The following is a 15,095-nucleotide window of genomic DNA, read 5'->3' on the forward strand; positions in this document are numbered from 1 at the left end:
ACCCAGGACACTTTCTTCTGCAGTAAATAAGCTAAATTGAAATAGCTTAAGAAATAAAGGGGAAACTGTCCTAAAGATTTGGGATGAATCACAGAACCAAAAGGCATGAATATAACCACCTCAGGAAGAGACCAGAGGCAGAAAACTACTAGTATTCTTTCTCTAACTGCCCTGTTTTTCTCTTCATTATCTTTGTTTTCCCTCTTTCTACAGAATAACTTTCTCTGCTTCTCTAAGCTCCAGGCTCAGTTTATATCTCCTCCGTTCATGATTAGAACCCAAAATGACTACCCCAATGCCAAATTCCCATAAGAATGTTTTTGGGGTACCCATCCTTCATTCACTTCAACTCTGAAGTGGTACTGAAGTAGCCAGCTAAAACAATTTTAAACTAATAATTTAACAGAAATCAGGTTGATATAAGCTGTTTCAATTACTGTAACTTTTTGACTAAGTTCTTTTCAACATGAATATTTGATTCATTTAACTCCTTTTAGAAAACTGTCACATAGTGAAAGCATTGTAAGTTGAGCAGAAAGCAGCATATCAGTTATCTTTTAAAAGTTCAGCTGTACCAGTTACAAATATTAAAAAATACCAATGAGCCACTGTATCCCAGCCAATTTATTAAACAAAATGAGGGGAAAAAAACCACAGTTGCATAATTCAAACCGCCTTCTTCCTCCATTTCTTCAAATACCCACAGAATTTTTATTAAAGCAAGTCATTATGTAGCCTGCACAATTATACTGCTGTGTTAGTGAATAGCTATTTTAATCTATATGAGACAGGGAAATACAAGTATCTTAGCTACTAACAATTTTCATTCTGATCATGAAAGCATATAAAAGGAAAAAATATTTTAAATCGCACCTAAAATTTAAGCATAAACTACTTCTGCTTACTAAGTCTATTCATCAGAAAAGTGAGTTTCAAGTTTGTTACTATAATTAAATCTATAATATTCTACTTTTCTCTTTGAAATTCTGATCTATAATTCCTATACTTTGTAAAATTCGAAACACCCTAAACCCATAATGAATTGGACCAGGTGTTTACAGCTCTTATGATCATTCTTTCCAAGGAATTTAAACACACACTTGCCTACCCATCCCAAGTATTCCTTATAGATATTCCCAGGTGGCTTTCTTTCTCAAGAAGTCAGCAAAAAAATCAGAGCTAAATGGGTGAATGGATAAGAGAGAAAAATAGACGTAAGAGATGCTGAAACTGTAACACAGGCATTAAGATTTGGTTTTTTATTTTGCTACCAAATTTCTCATTACAATGAACATCTTTTTTTTTTTAAGACTTATTTATTTTTAGCGAGAGGGGAAGGGAGGGAGAAAGAGAGGGAGAGAAACAGCAATGTGTGATTGCCTCTCACATGTCCCCCACTGGGGACCTGGCCCACAACCCAGGCATGTGCCCTGACTGGGAATTGAACCAGCAACCCTTTAGTTCGCAGCCCATGCTTAGGGAAAAGGGAACTCTCTTCCCTTTCAAAGGTGATTTTAGTTTTGGGAAAAGCCAGAAGTCATAGGGCACCAAATCTGGGCTGTAGATGGGCTGAGTTGCCTGGGTGATTTGATGTTTCACAAAAAAACCTCTGCATGAGACGTGATGCATGAGCAGATGAAACTCCCAATCACCAGTTGCCCATAGCTGTGGCCTTCTGAATCATCCCAATAGTTTCTGTGGAGGAATCTTCAAGCTTAATGCAAAATATGATGCAAATTCGTTGCTCTACTTCCTCAGTCATTTTGAATGTGATGGCCACACAGTACACATGCCTATTCTACAGCATCTGTCACCCCCACTGACAAGTACAGTGAAGTCATCATTGTTCACACATGTACATTCCAGTCCACTCCCCTTGGCTGCCAAGTTATATTGATGTCATGCAAACCATTATTGTTATGTTAACAATGGTTTGAGTTTTTCCAGACAGACCTCATAATTAGCACTTAGTGTCTTTCTCCCAGTGCAGATTTCATGCTCTCTAACAGAAAGCCATAACACCTAGGAACAAGATAAAACTGTGGAAGTTTTACTAATTAAAAAGTAAGTGTGTGATATTGTTCTGAGACAATGCTACTTCAAGAGCACACTTATTTACCAAAATACTATGCAATTGCTCTCTTGGGTTTAGACCAACAGCTAATGAATAACCTGAATAACCCAGGTTAGCTATTTGGGATTCTACTCCACCCCCAATTCCTTACCCTCACCACTAATATTCTCAAAATCCATCAGTCAAAGGGAGCTTGAATAGTGTATTCATTTTTAGTTACATTTAGTCACATTTAGCTTTATTCTACTGCTCTGAGTTTCCTACTGATGTTTTCATCCTGCAACACTCAGCACCACATACACCGGTATCATTCCTCAGCAGCCTTAAGGGGAACACACACTACTCCTTATCCCCTCATACTCTCACCATCACCTCACAACCCCACAAAGATGTTCCCTCACTGAAGATCAGTTAGCACACAACCATGGGTGAAATTTACAGACCAACATTTCTCCTCTTCTTTACATCTGAAGGCATGGAGGAGTCTTTGTATGTGTCTTTTAAAATTTGTTTACCTCCCCCCAAAGATTCCATAGTGGAATATAAATAATTAATAAACATAATGAAATCACTTATTGATATTTGATAAATTTTCATTGATCAAGGTTAATATATAACCATGAAAACTAATATCCAAGTTTAAAATTTTTTAAATACCAACTGGTTTTTGCTTTTACACCATATGACAAGGAGACATTTTTCTAAGAGTTTATCACACACACACCCCAATCGCAACAGCTTCCCTAGAGGCCCACTTAATAAGTAATGAACATAATGAAGATCACTGCTGATGAATTTCAATTTCCATTTTCCATTTAATTACATAATTCCATTTACAGAAGTCTAGAAAGTAAAAAAATTTTTTAATTATTTCCTTATAAAAGCTGGTCTGTATAAGCCTTATTAACTATCCTAAATACAATGTATAATCTATGCCATATGCTAATTAGACAACAAAGCCTTAGTCAGCTTAAGTTGCATTACTGGGTTTTAATTTTACATTACCAAATAGTTAAAGCCCAATTTTTGTACTTGAAACAATTCCTTGGTCAAGTTGTTTAAGTGAGGAACTCATAAAAATGGAAGTGGAAACTTTCAGTCGAGATGGAGGCATAGGTGAACACACTTTACCTCCATATACAACTACAGCAAAAATTATAACTAGACTACAAAACAAGTATCACCCAGAATTGTCAGGAAATCCAGCTGTATGGAAGTCTGACAACCAAGGATTTAAAGAAGCCACATTTATCCAGATGGGTAGGAGGGCAGAGACACAGAGAGGCACGGAGAAGTGGAGTGGCACGGAGAGGCAGTGGAAAGGGCAGCCCCACATTCACTTGTGGATAATAACCAGGAAGGATACCCTGGGAACACGCAATGCCAGCCGCAGACCAGATTGTCCAGTCCAGGGTTCCAGAGCCGGGAAGATAAATCCCCGTAACTTCTGGCTGTAAAAACCAGTGGGGGGTGGGGTAGCAGAAGAAACTTCGTGATTCTCAAGAGATTCTTTTTAAAGGGCTGCAGTGACTCACACGGACCCACCTGCTCTGGGATTCAGCACCAGAGCAACAGCTGGAAGGGCACAAGTGGCATACAGGGACAAAGTGAAGTGCAAGTGCTGGGGAGACAGCTGCCTCTGGGGCAATCTCCAGAGGCCAGACAGTGGCACTGTCCCCTCTCTGAGCCCTCCCCCACGCAGAGCCACAAAGCGGTGAAATGGGTTGCCCCACCCCGGCAATGACCTAAGGCTCCACCCCACACAATTTATAGGTGCCTTTTCTACAATAGGCCACAGTACTAAAACAGTGAGTCAAAGAAACTCTACCTAATACACAGAAACAACACAGGGGGGCTGACAAATTGAGGGGACAAAGTAATATGGCCCAAATGAAAGAACAGAACAAAACTCCAGGAAAAGAACTAAGTGAAATGAAGATAAGCAACCTAACAGATGCAGAGTTCAAAACACTGGTTATCAGGATCTCAAAGAAATCACTGGGTACCACAACAGCATAAAAAAGACTCAGGCAGAAATGGAGTTTGCATTAGGTAGAATAAAGAAAAATCTATAGGGAACTAACAGTGACGAGGATGAAGCTGAGAATCAAATCAACAATTTGGAACCTAAGGAAGAAAAAAAAGCATTAAATCAGAACAGCAAGAAGAAAAAAGAATTTTAAAACAAGATAGAATAAGAAGCCGCTAGGACTTCTCCAAATGTACCAACATCCAAATCATAGGAGTGCCAGAAGGAGAAGAGGAAGAAATTGAAAACTTATTTGAAAAAATAACAAAAGAAAACTTCCCTAATTTGGTGAAGGAAATAGACATGCAAGTACAGGAAGCACAGAGTCCCAAACAAGTTGGTCACAAAGAAGATCACACCAAGGCACATCATAATTAAAATGCCAAAGTTTAAAGATAAAGATTCTTAAAAACAGCAGAGAAAAGAAGAGAATTACCTACAAAGGAGTTCCCATAAGACTGTCAGCTGATTTCTCAAAAGATACTTTGCAGGTGAGAATGGACTGGCAAGAAGTATTCAAAGTGATGAAAAGCAAGGACCTACAAACTAATTACTCTATCCAGCAAAGCTATCATTAAGAATTGAAAGGCAGATAAAGTGCTTCCCAGACAAGGTAAAACTAAGGGAGTTCATCATCACCAAGTCATTATTATATGAAATGTTAAAGGGACCTATATGAGAAAAAGATCAAACCTATGAACATTAAAATGGCAACAAATTTACAACTATCAACAACTGAATCTAAAAAACAAACTAAGCAAACAAGCAGAACAGGAACAGAATCACAGATATGGAGATCATTTGGAGGATTATCAGCTGAGAGGGGAAGGAGGAGAATGAGAGATAAGGTGCGGGGATTAAGAAGTACAAATTGGTAGGTACAGGATAGGGGGTTGTTAAGAACAGTGTAGGAAATGGAGAAGCCAAAGAATTTATATGCATGACCCATGGACATGAACCAAGGGAGGGGATTGCTGGAGGGAATGGGGGTACCAGGCAGAAGCGGGCCAAGGAGGAAAATTGGGACAACTGTAAGATTATCAATAAAATATATTTTAAAACATTGAAGGGGAAAAAATGGAGTCAAGCCATTGCTACATGTTACCATAACAAAAATATCAAAAATTCCTGGGAGAGAGGCCCAGAGACTATTAGCTCTTTGAGCACAGGGACCATTGTTCCCATCTTTGTCCCTCCCGGGGTAGGGTCCTCAGGTTATGGTACCAATTCTCTATAGCTAAAACTTGTGACAGGTTACGTTAGAAGAAAAACCAGTAAGGGTCCTAAAAACTAGGTATTTTTGAGTAGGTAAGAATGAATATTTAAGGATAGTTATCACCAAATGTTTACATAATACAAAATCACAATGCTGAATCAACAGGAGAGCAGTACAGTACATCTGCATAATGAAATATTATGTGGCTATTAAAAATAGAATGTTAGAGCTGTAAGTACTTGCGGAGATGCCAACACTAATGCCACCCTCCGCACAAATGCTCCTTTTGGGGGGTTCCAACTGTAAGTACAATACATAAGCATCCCGTGGGAGTCTGCCCTTACCCAGGAAAGTGTATATACTGAGTGTCCTTGGTGATAACTATAGGGCACAGGAACCAAACCTGCTAAAACAAAAACTGGGTGAGGGGGGCAAAATTTTAAGCTATATACTGCTTTAAATATAAAATGTGGACTGTAAAGGAAACTAATATTATTTTAGTACTGTACAGGAGTGTTGAAATCATTTCGTGTGATTTCTACTTCAAAACATTAAGTAAGATGTAGTCCTCAGCAATCTGAGAAGAAAGGGCTCTCCATAATGCACACTGGAAAATGGTACCGAGGAGCTTATCAAGCATTCTTTTTGACACAACTCTTGTACCAAAGGAAATTCTTTGGTACCTGTACCACACATAGGACATTAGTAAAACGTAGTGAAGCAAAATAGTTCAGAGTGCTGCCTCGAGTGCCCAGAGGTTGGGGCTTGAATACGCCTTCTCTGGAGGGCCATGCCAACTGACATGTAGAAGAGTCAACAGAGGCCAACTGAAATTTTTATTACAGTTGAGAAAAAGCTGCCTTTGAACTACACATGGGAAATACTTAAAATATTTTAATAGCATCAAGAACGAGTCCAGTCAGGACCAATTTTGAATCTGAAGTCAGTCCATTTGTCTGGAGGAGGAAGGACTTTTACAAGTCATAAGAGTTGTCCAGAAATTGGACAGGCTGCCTCATCAGAGAGTGAGCACCCCGCCACCAGGAGAGTGCAAACAGGAGTAGGTTGTTCAGGTGGCAAGATGTCCCTGAGGGGCTCAAGCATGGAAAAGAAACTTGGGGAGAGGTAAAGGGCTTGATACTGGGTCACCTGTCAGATTCTAATGTGAAATGATAAGTATCGCTGGGTTTTGGAACCAGACAGGTGGAGTTTTGGATTTTGGCTTCCCTATTTTTTATGTGACATTGCCAACTTCCTGGCCTGCTCTGTCTGTAGCTCAGTCTCTTCATTTAATCCAATGGAGATGAGAGTATTACTTAACTCATTGGTCTGTCATGAGAGTTTAAGTTAGTGCGTGGGGGCGAAGTGCTCATCACAGTGGCTATTGGAACATGGTCTCAATAAATATTATCACGATTTTTATTTTTAAAATATTTTAATAGAAAGAAGTATTTTTAAACAGAAATTATTTAAAATAATCAAAACATTTTGCAGCTTAAATAGTTGTATTTCTTCATCTAAGTCCGAGATCTCTGCAAATCTAACTATTGCCCTTTTTCTTTCTTTCTAATCTTATTATGGTTAATCTATAGGCTAAACTAAAATTAAAATTTTTAAATCTTTGTAATTTAAAAGTTAATTATCCAGTTTGTGACCAAGGTTCTTCCATCTTTGTTTCTTCCTCCCAACTACTCATCTGCTGCTTGTCAGTACCACCTCCACCAGAGGGCAGACAAAAGAAAGATGAAACTGGAAACCAAAACTGCTATCTTGGCTTCCAGAGCAGCTTTGGCAGTGTCACCAGAAAACTTTAAATGGCACTAACGTTATAAGATTCCCTAGACAGTCCTCTTCATTTGAAATGGGGTTAGAGAAAACCCAGCAAAAGAGTTGGCAGACGTCAATTCAGGTATCTATCCATTTAGTTAAATATCTGAGTTCCCGCCACCCTCGCAATCATCACACTGTTGGGACTAAGTGGTAATGGGAAAAAATACAATAAAGAGTAAATAAATAAATAAACAAATAATTATCTGAGTTCCAAACACATGCCAGGCACATTCCAGGCTCTAGGGGTTCAGCAGCAAACAAAACAAACAAAAGCTCCCGTTGTCATGGAGCTTTACTCTATATCTGTCTAGGAGAAAGATAACAAAGCACATAAATAAATGATAATTTCAAGTACAGATAAGTACTATCCAGGAAAAAAAAATACTGCAAGAAATTAGAGGGTGACAAGGAAGGGTACTTTTAAATAACTTAACCTAAGTAAAGACCTGGATGAAATGACTGAATGGGGCATGCGGTAAACGGCGGAAAGAGCAGTCCAGGCAAAAACAACAGTGCGTGCAAAGGCCACGAGGCAGAAACCATCCTGGCGTGTTGCCCACAGTGAGGCTGGAGGGAAGTGAGCAAAGCAGAAACCATTAGGGAGAGGAGCGGCAACCCAGCCATGTGATCACGTAGGCCTCCTGACCAGAGCGAACACTTCACACTTTATCTAACAGTATTGGGTTCAGATGACTGAGAGATACAATCTGATTTGCTTTCCATCTTTTGAAGTTCATGCTGGCTGCTGGGAGACAGAGATTGGAAGCTGAAAGACCAGTTAGCTACTGCAATGATTCAGGCCAGGAAAGGTGGTGGTTTGACACAGAGGAGGGGCAGTGGTGGTGATAAGAAATAGTCAAATTTGGAGTAATTTTTAAGTTAGAGCCATAATACTTGCCAATGGAGGAGCAGATATAGGATGAGTAACACAGGGGAATTAAGAATAACTCAGGATTTTTAGCATGAATGACTGGGTGGGTGGTGGAGCCATTTGCTGAGATGGAGAAGAGTAAGAAACCACAGCCAGAGAGGCAGGACGAAAACAAGAGTCACGGGTCCCAGAAGCCAAGGGGAAAAAATGCTTCAATAAAGAGGGAGCTCTATCTATCTATCACCTGCATCAAATGTAGCCAAGAGATCTATGTAATTTGGCAAGACTGACATCCCTGGTGACCTGAGAAGAATGGTCTCATGGAACAGAAAGGACAAAGTCCCCTGTCGGCCGGGGGGCGGACGGTGTTCAGAAGATGACAGGAGATAAGGAAATGAGGGGTAGAGGCAGCCTACATGAAACCTTTGAAAGATTTTGGGAGGACATCTTTCAAGGTTTATTTTTAAGTTTTCATTTTTTTAAATTTCAAACTTAAAGTTTTAGTGTTGAACATATACCCTCACCTAGAATCACGAATTAACATTTGCCATATTTGCTCTATCTTTCTTGCACTCTCTATACATAATATTATCGCATATCCATTTGAGAGGATATTGAAGATCCTTTGATACTTTACCCCTAAATAATTTACTGTATATCTTCTAAAAAGGGCAATCTCTTATATAACCATAACACAAACGTCAAAATTCAGGACACTTAACATTGATACAGCACCATTCTTTATTATGCAGTACATATTCAAATTTTATGTCCCAATAATATTCTTGAGCCACTGGATTTTCTGATCCAAGATCCAACCCGGGATTACGCATTGCATTTCACAGTCAGGACTCAAGCCTCCTTTAACCTGGAACACTTCCTTTGCCTTTCTCTGTCTTTCTGCACATTAACATATCAGAAGAGTACAAACCAGTTACTTTGTAGAATAATCCTCAGTTAAGGTTCCTCTATCATTTCCTTGTGACTAGATTTTGGTTATGAATTTTAGAAATACTACAGAAAAGTAAGGATGTCTCTAGATCAAGCACATCAAGAGGATATGTTTATGCCACTACTGGTGATGTTAACTGATCAGTTGGTTGAGGTGTTGTCTGCTAGATTTCTCCACTGTGAAGTTCTTTTTCTCCGTGGTCATTAATTTCTGGAGAGATCATTGGAAATAGTATTAATATCATTTTCCCTATCCAGCTTTCTCCATTAGTAGCACTTGCCTAATTTTACCACAATAGTCTCAAACTGTTGACTTCTATTGTTCCTTCTACTTTTTTTTATTGGCAGTCTATTTGGCAGAGCTTTCCCCTTTTCCTCACGATTTATTTATCGTGGCTGTGATTTCTTATTTTATTCAATGGGCTATAATCCATTATTACCTTTAATTCATTTTGATGCCCAAATTTTCCCAGTATGGCCATTCAGGCTAGTTCCTATGTCCTTTTCACATGCCTCCATCAGTTTTTTCCAACACTTCTTTGTGTTTTAGGCTCATCTTACCCTTTCCCTGCCCTAGCTCTGGCTGGAACCAGCCATTTAGATCTGAGCACTAGTTGTGCTAAGTGCTGCCAGGATGTCTTCATTTCTAGGCCCTTTCACTAGAACTAGGAAATATATGAGTGTGTAGGTATGAATGTATGTATATTTTAATCACAAGTTCACATTAATAAATCTAATTCCAATCCAACACCAGGGAGTTCTTCATTGCTTTCTTCCATTTCTTATTTTTATGTCCTTTCTCCCTCAGTTAAAACCCAAGATTCCCAAATATCAATAAATTTACTCATTTGCCCAATCCTACAATATAGACAAAATAGTTTCAGAATTGCTATGTCTCATCTTTACCACTGTAAGTAATAGATTATTATACAGGGTTCAGGATTTTTTTTTGGAAGTCCTTTTTATCTATAGATTAAAGGAGTGTATATAGTCAAAGTCCTATGTTAGAAACATACTTGGATTCATTTTTTTCTTCTGAGAATCAATATTATACATTGAAATACATTTGGTTCAGTTGTTGCTGTCTGTATTCAGTTTTGGAGGGTTTTTTCCCCACCCAACCTTGTTAGTTTTATTTTTGAACATATAAAACACTGACAAGTTTCCAAAACTCAAAACTATACAAAAAGGTATAATCAGAGCTATCCCCTCCATTATCCCTTTTTTTAGTTCCTACCTGCCCCCTGTAGGTAACTATTGGGTTGGCCACAAAGTTCATTTATTTTTTTCCATACGATGGCTCTAGTAGTGCTTAGTTGTCTTTAACTTCATTCAAAACAATTTTGTTAGGCTGCATTGTGACAGCTGTCATAGCATGCATTTTTTAAAATTTTATCAAAATTATTGGATTTTTGTGTATCCATTTTAATATTGAAGATGGAAGACAATAAATAACATTTTGGTGTATTATGCTTTATTATTTTAAGAAAGGTAAAAACACAACTGAAACGCAAAACAAGATTTGCACCGTGTATGGAGAAAGCCCTGTGACTGATCAAATGTGTTGAAAGTAGTTTGCCAAGTTTCCTGGTACTACTGACACTGTGGCCAAATAATCCTTTGCTGGTACTACTGACATTGTGGCCAAATAATTCTTTGCTATGGGACTGTCTTATACATCGGAAGATGGTTAGTAGCACCCCTGGCCTCTACCCATTAGAAGCCAATACCAGAAGACAGCTGACATACTCAAAATATCCAAATCAATAAAGTTATTGGTGAAAATGAAAAATTTATCTTTTATTCTATGGTAAAAACATAATGGATCTTTTGGTCAACCCAACAATTTCTGGTTATCAGTCCTATATTTATTTTTATTCTATCAAAAAATTATGCTTTTTCCACATGTGGAGCAGAGAAATGAGGCAGAATACTGGATTAAGAAAGAATCTTATCTAAGTTGAGAGATAGCCCTGGCCAGGTGGCTCAGTTGCTTGGAGCGTCATCTCCTTCACCAAAAGATTTAGAGTTCCATTCCTGGTCAGGGCATATACCTAGGTTGCGGGTTCAATCCCTGGTCAGGAGCATACAGAAGGCAACTGATTGATGTTTCTCTCTCACATCGATGTTTCTCCCCCTCCCTTCCTCTCTCTCTAAAATCAAATTAAAAATATCCTTGGGTGAGGATTTAAAAAAAAATAGAGGGGAGCCATAACAGAATGTTTGTATAATAATGTAAATGATTCCATAGAAACTGAAATTGAAGCTGTAGGAGGGATGGGATAATTACAGGGAGAAATATCTATCAAAATATCTTCTGGTTTAATTTGAGGGATATCAAATGGTTACCAAATTCCAAAATAGATTATCATCCTGTTTGTAATCATCCCAATTAGTTATATCTATGGTTCTAGAGAACCCACACTGAAACGGGGTTATTATTTTGGAAGGGTAATTAAACTACCACTACCTACTACTAATGTCAATAAAAGAAATTCTGCCATAGCAAGAGGGAGGTTTTGAACTCTGAGCTAGACAGTTAATCAGGAATAAACAAACAGGTGAGAGGAGAATGGCTGATGTGAGGATCTGTATAATCACACTGATGAATAGTAATGATCATGCTGGAAAAACAAACCCACATCTCTAACATGTCTTGGAAAAGTTACAAATATGCTAATAATTTATGCCAGTAATTGAGGACCATTCCTCACACCCTGGCCTGTCAGTGTGGCACAGAGAACATGGACTCTAGAGATGGAGAGGTCTGGCCTTGAATTCTGACTGAGTTACTTAACTACGTGACCACCGGCACATCTCGGAGGTGGGCTTCCTTACCTAGAGAACTGTATAATGCCTCCTTTGCCACGTTAATGTGAGATATAAATAGAATAATGTATAGCACTGCCCCTGACCCAGAATGGATGTTCAATAAGCAGATGTTCTTATAATGAATGCAGATTAAACTAGTTAGCAAGCTAAAGAAAATAATCACACAGTAAACTTCAATACAGGCCTGAAAGAAATCAGAGAAATCACACCATCCCAGGCAGTATTTGGTAAGGGCAGAAAAATGTCCAACACTTACTTCCAATTCTCAATTTTCAAAATGTCCCAGAGACTATTTATATAAAGTGTAAAAATATGTGCTGACATACTAAAGTGACAATGACTTAAAAGAAACAGTTCTAGGGAGATGTCAATTAAATGGCACAAACTTCCAGTTACGAGATGAATAAGCTCTGGGAATCTTAGGTACAGCATGGTGACTGTGGTTAACGATATTCTATTGCACAATTGAGAGTTACTAAGAGAGTGCATCTTAAATGTAAACAATGTTGTATGTCAATTATACCTCAGTAAAGCAGAAAAATTACTAAAAGAAGCAATTCTTTGGGTTAACAAAGAGAATTGACTTAGAATAACCTCTTAAATAATACCTATGGCTCACAAAGACGTAAATCTAAATATATTACAGCCATACGAACCAATTTTATAATTTTATAAATGTACACACACAAGAGAGTTAACCATGTTCAGAAAACAATATTTTAAAAGTTTCTATTTCAGTTCCAAATTCATCTACAAAAGAAATGCAACAAGAAAAGTCTTAAAATGATCTTTAACAAAATACTAAAATATACAATAACCTTTCAGACCTGTGGACAAAAAAAAAAAAAAAAAAAAAAGGAACTCTGTAATAAATCTAACTGAAGGTAACCTCACAGAATGATCTGATCAGAAATTCCTGACTGGGCAAGTCATGGTGGGTAGTTACACCTCAGGCCTGTAATTGCCCAAATAAAAGGTTATCTTTGTGTCAAGCAAGCCCTGGCCATTGTTTTTGTGCATCTAGGTTAACACACCTTTGAAATGCCTTTTTCAGACCCCCTCAAGAGTGCACATAACCTTGAACTATCCTGTAATCCAGAGATTTTCAACTGGTGTGCCCCAAGAATTTAAAAAATGTGCAATACCTAACTATTCAATAAAGGGCACACCTCTTTTCCCTTGGATTGTCAAATTTTAAAATGACAACAGTCAACACAACAATAGCTGTCCAGTGTGAATGAATCAATATTATACCTATTTTTGGTAGATCAGCACAAATATATATATTTTTGGTGTGCTGCAGAATTTCCATAACTATTTTATGTGTGCCATGAGATGAAAAGCCTGGAAACCTCTGCTGTGATCCAATCATAGTGATTTCCCTGCCTTGCTTTCTCCCACAGGTTCGTTCATACAGTGTTCCTTAGTTCCCTCCTTAATTCCAAATGTATAAAAGAAACTGCAAAACTGTAATTCTCCAGAGGCATTTGACATCTTGCTTCCCCACATGTAGTCAATTTGGCTCAAATAAACTCATAAAAATCCTCTACAGCTTTGGACATTCTTATGTCGACAGAGCCTAACATCAGTAATAACCCAAAGCCCCACACTGAAGCCTTAAAATGCGCCTGGCGGAGACTCGAGGCTGCAGTTGTGTGTGCACAGACCTTTGTTATCCTCCCGACTAGAAACGACTTCACTTTCATCTTAAATAAGCAGCTATGTACTCTATTCTTCAAGATGTACTTAGAGGGCACCATCTCAGTTTACAACACTAAAATGGGCTGATAACAGAGATCTAATCAACGATTAAATGTCTTAAGAAAACTTCCCAGTGGGGTGCCAATCCACAAGCTGGCCGTTCTGCCAGCGGCGGAGAGGCAGACAGATGCATCCACATCCTTTACTGAAAGGGAAAAGGAGTGGAGAAAGGGGAAGAGAGGTGCAAAATAACAACGCATTGCTTCTATAACAAATGAAAGTCGTCTTTTAAGCTTTTAGAAAGTCAATCTTCCCTTACCGAATAGCAAAAACTATCAAAGTATAAACCAACCATTTGTGTTTTGAAGCAGAAAAAGAATGTGAGGATTAAAGGAAAACATTTTATTATGTACTGAATTTACAAGTGTTTGAAATCCATTAATTTCACCCAACCACTCCCAAAATGCTGGGCATCACATCGCTTCCAAAATAAATTTAACACGAAACCACTGGGCTCATTTTTAGTACTCCGAGAACTTTTCTGAGCTTTCACAGCGCTCTCCACCCAATAACCCTTCTGGGCAATCCCGGATAACCGCTATTTTCAGAACGAGCTCTCGCGCTGCCCCCGAAGGGTTCGGGGCGTCGAGAGAAACCTGGGGGTCGCGAAGCTAGGGATATGGACGGTCCCCTCGCTGGAGCAGAGCGCGACTAAGGCGCGCCCGTCCGGTCCCTCCCCGGCAGGGTCTACCGCTCAGAGCTCAGAGCCCCGGTCTCTGATTCAGGAGGAACCCAGCTGGCCCCGCGCCGCCCTCAGGCCGGGTTCCAGATGGGCAGCCCCAAGACGCCTCAGGCCCCCCCCACCCTGCGGGAAGCCTGGGATCCCCCTGTGGGGCGCACCAACGAGCCGCAGCTCGCGCAATTGCCACCTACCTAGGGTGAGCTCTGGCCCGCGTAGACCTGGCGCTGCCTGAGTCGGCCCAGCGCTCAGCAGCCCCACGCGCTCGGAGCTGGCGGGCAGAGCGCAGAGCACCGCCGATCAGCGCCTCGGAGATCCGCCGGCCACACCCAGGCCAGCGCCGCCCAGCTGCCAACTCCGCTGCGCGCGGGCCGGGGCGGGGTTGTGGCTCGAAGCGCGAGGCGCGAGGCACGAGGCGCGCGGAATCAGCGCGAACGCGCTGCGGGCGGGTGCGAGCAAGCCCTGGAGCGCACGCAGGGCCTGGGTGGGGGGCGAAGGGAGAGGACGCCAAGCGCAGCTTCTGCTTCCTATTTTTTGTCTCGTTTCCTGCCAGAAGAAGAAAAACATTAATTCCCGAGCAGTTTCGTTTTCTCGTCGGCGTGGCGCCTGGACGCCGGCACGTACTTTTGAGTAGGGCCCAAGTGGTGTGGCCAGTTTCCTTCCTGGTACCGCATAAGCCTCAGTTGGCCCATGGGCAGGATAGGAGGCTGGCTTAGAAGACCCCAAGGTCTCATTTAGATTTAACATTATAAAGTTATAAATGTAAGAAAGTAAACTGAAGTCCAGAGTTATACAAAACTGCATTGCAACCCCAGGTCTACCACCGCTATTTGTGCGACTGGACCGTCGTCA

At 40.0% G+C, this 15,095-nt stretch overlaps 1 protein-coding gene across 1 annotated transcript in view; it reads right to left on the bottom strand.

The window, feature by feature from the left end:
* GNB4 (G protein subunit beta 4) overlaps positions 1–14,776 on the bottom strand; it is a 39,126-nt gene extending 24,350 nt beyond the window's left edge. Inside the window, exon 1 of the mRNA XM_024563778.4 lies at positions 14,438–14,776. The gene's annotated coding sequence lies outside the window, so the exon portion shown is untranslated. The remainder of the gene's footprint in view (positions 1–14,437) is intronic.
* Positions 14,777–15,095: the final 319 nt, after the last annotated feature.

This window comes from Desmodus rotundus, chromosome 2 (assembly GCF_022682495.2).
Source record: "Desmodus rotundus isolate HL8 chromosome 2, HLdesRot8A.1, whole genome shotgun sequence".
Lineage (NCBI taxonomy): Eukaryota > Metazoa > Chordata > Mammalia > Chiroptera > Phyllostomidae > Desmodus > Desmodus rotundus.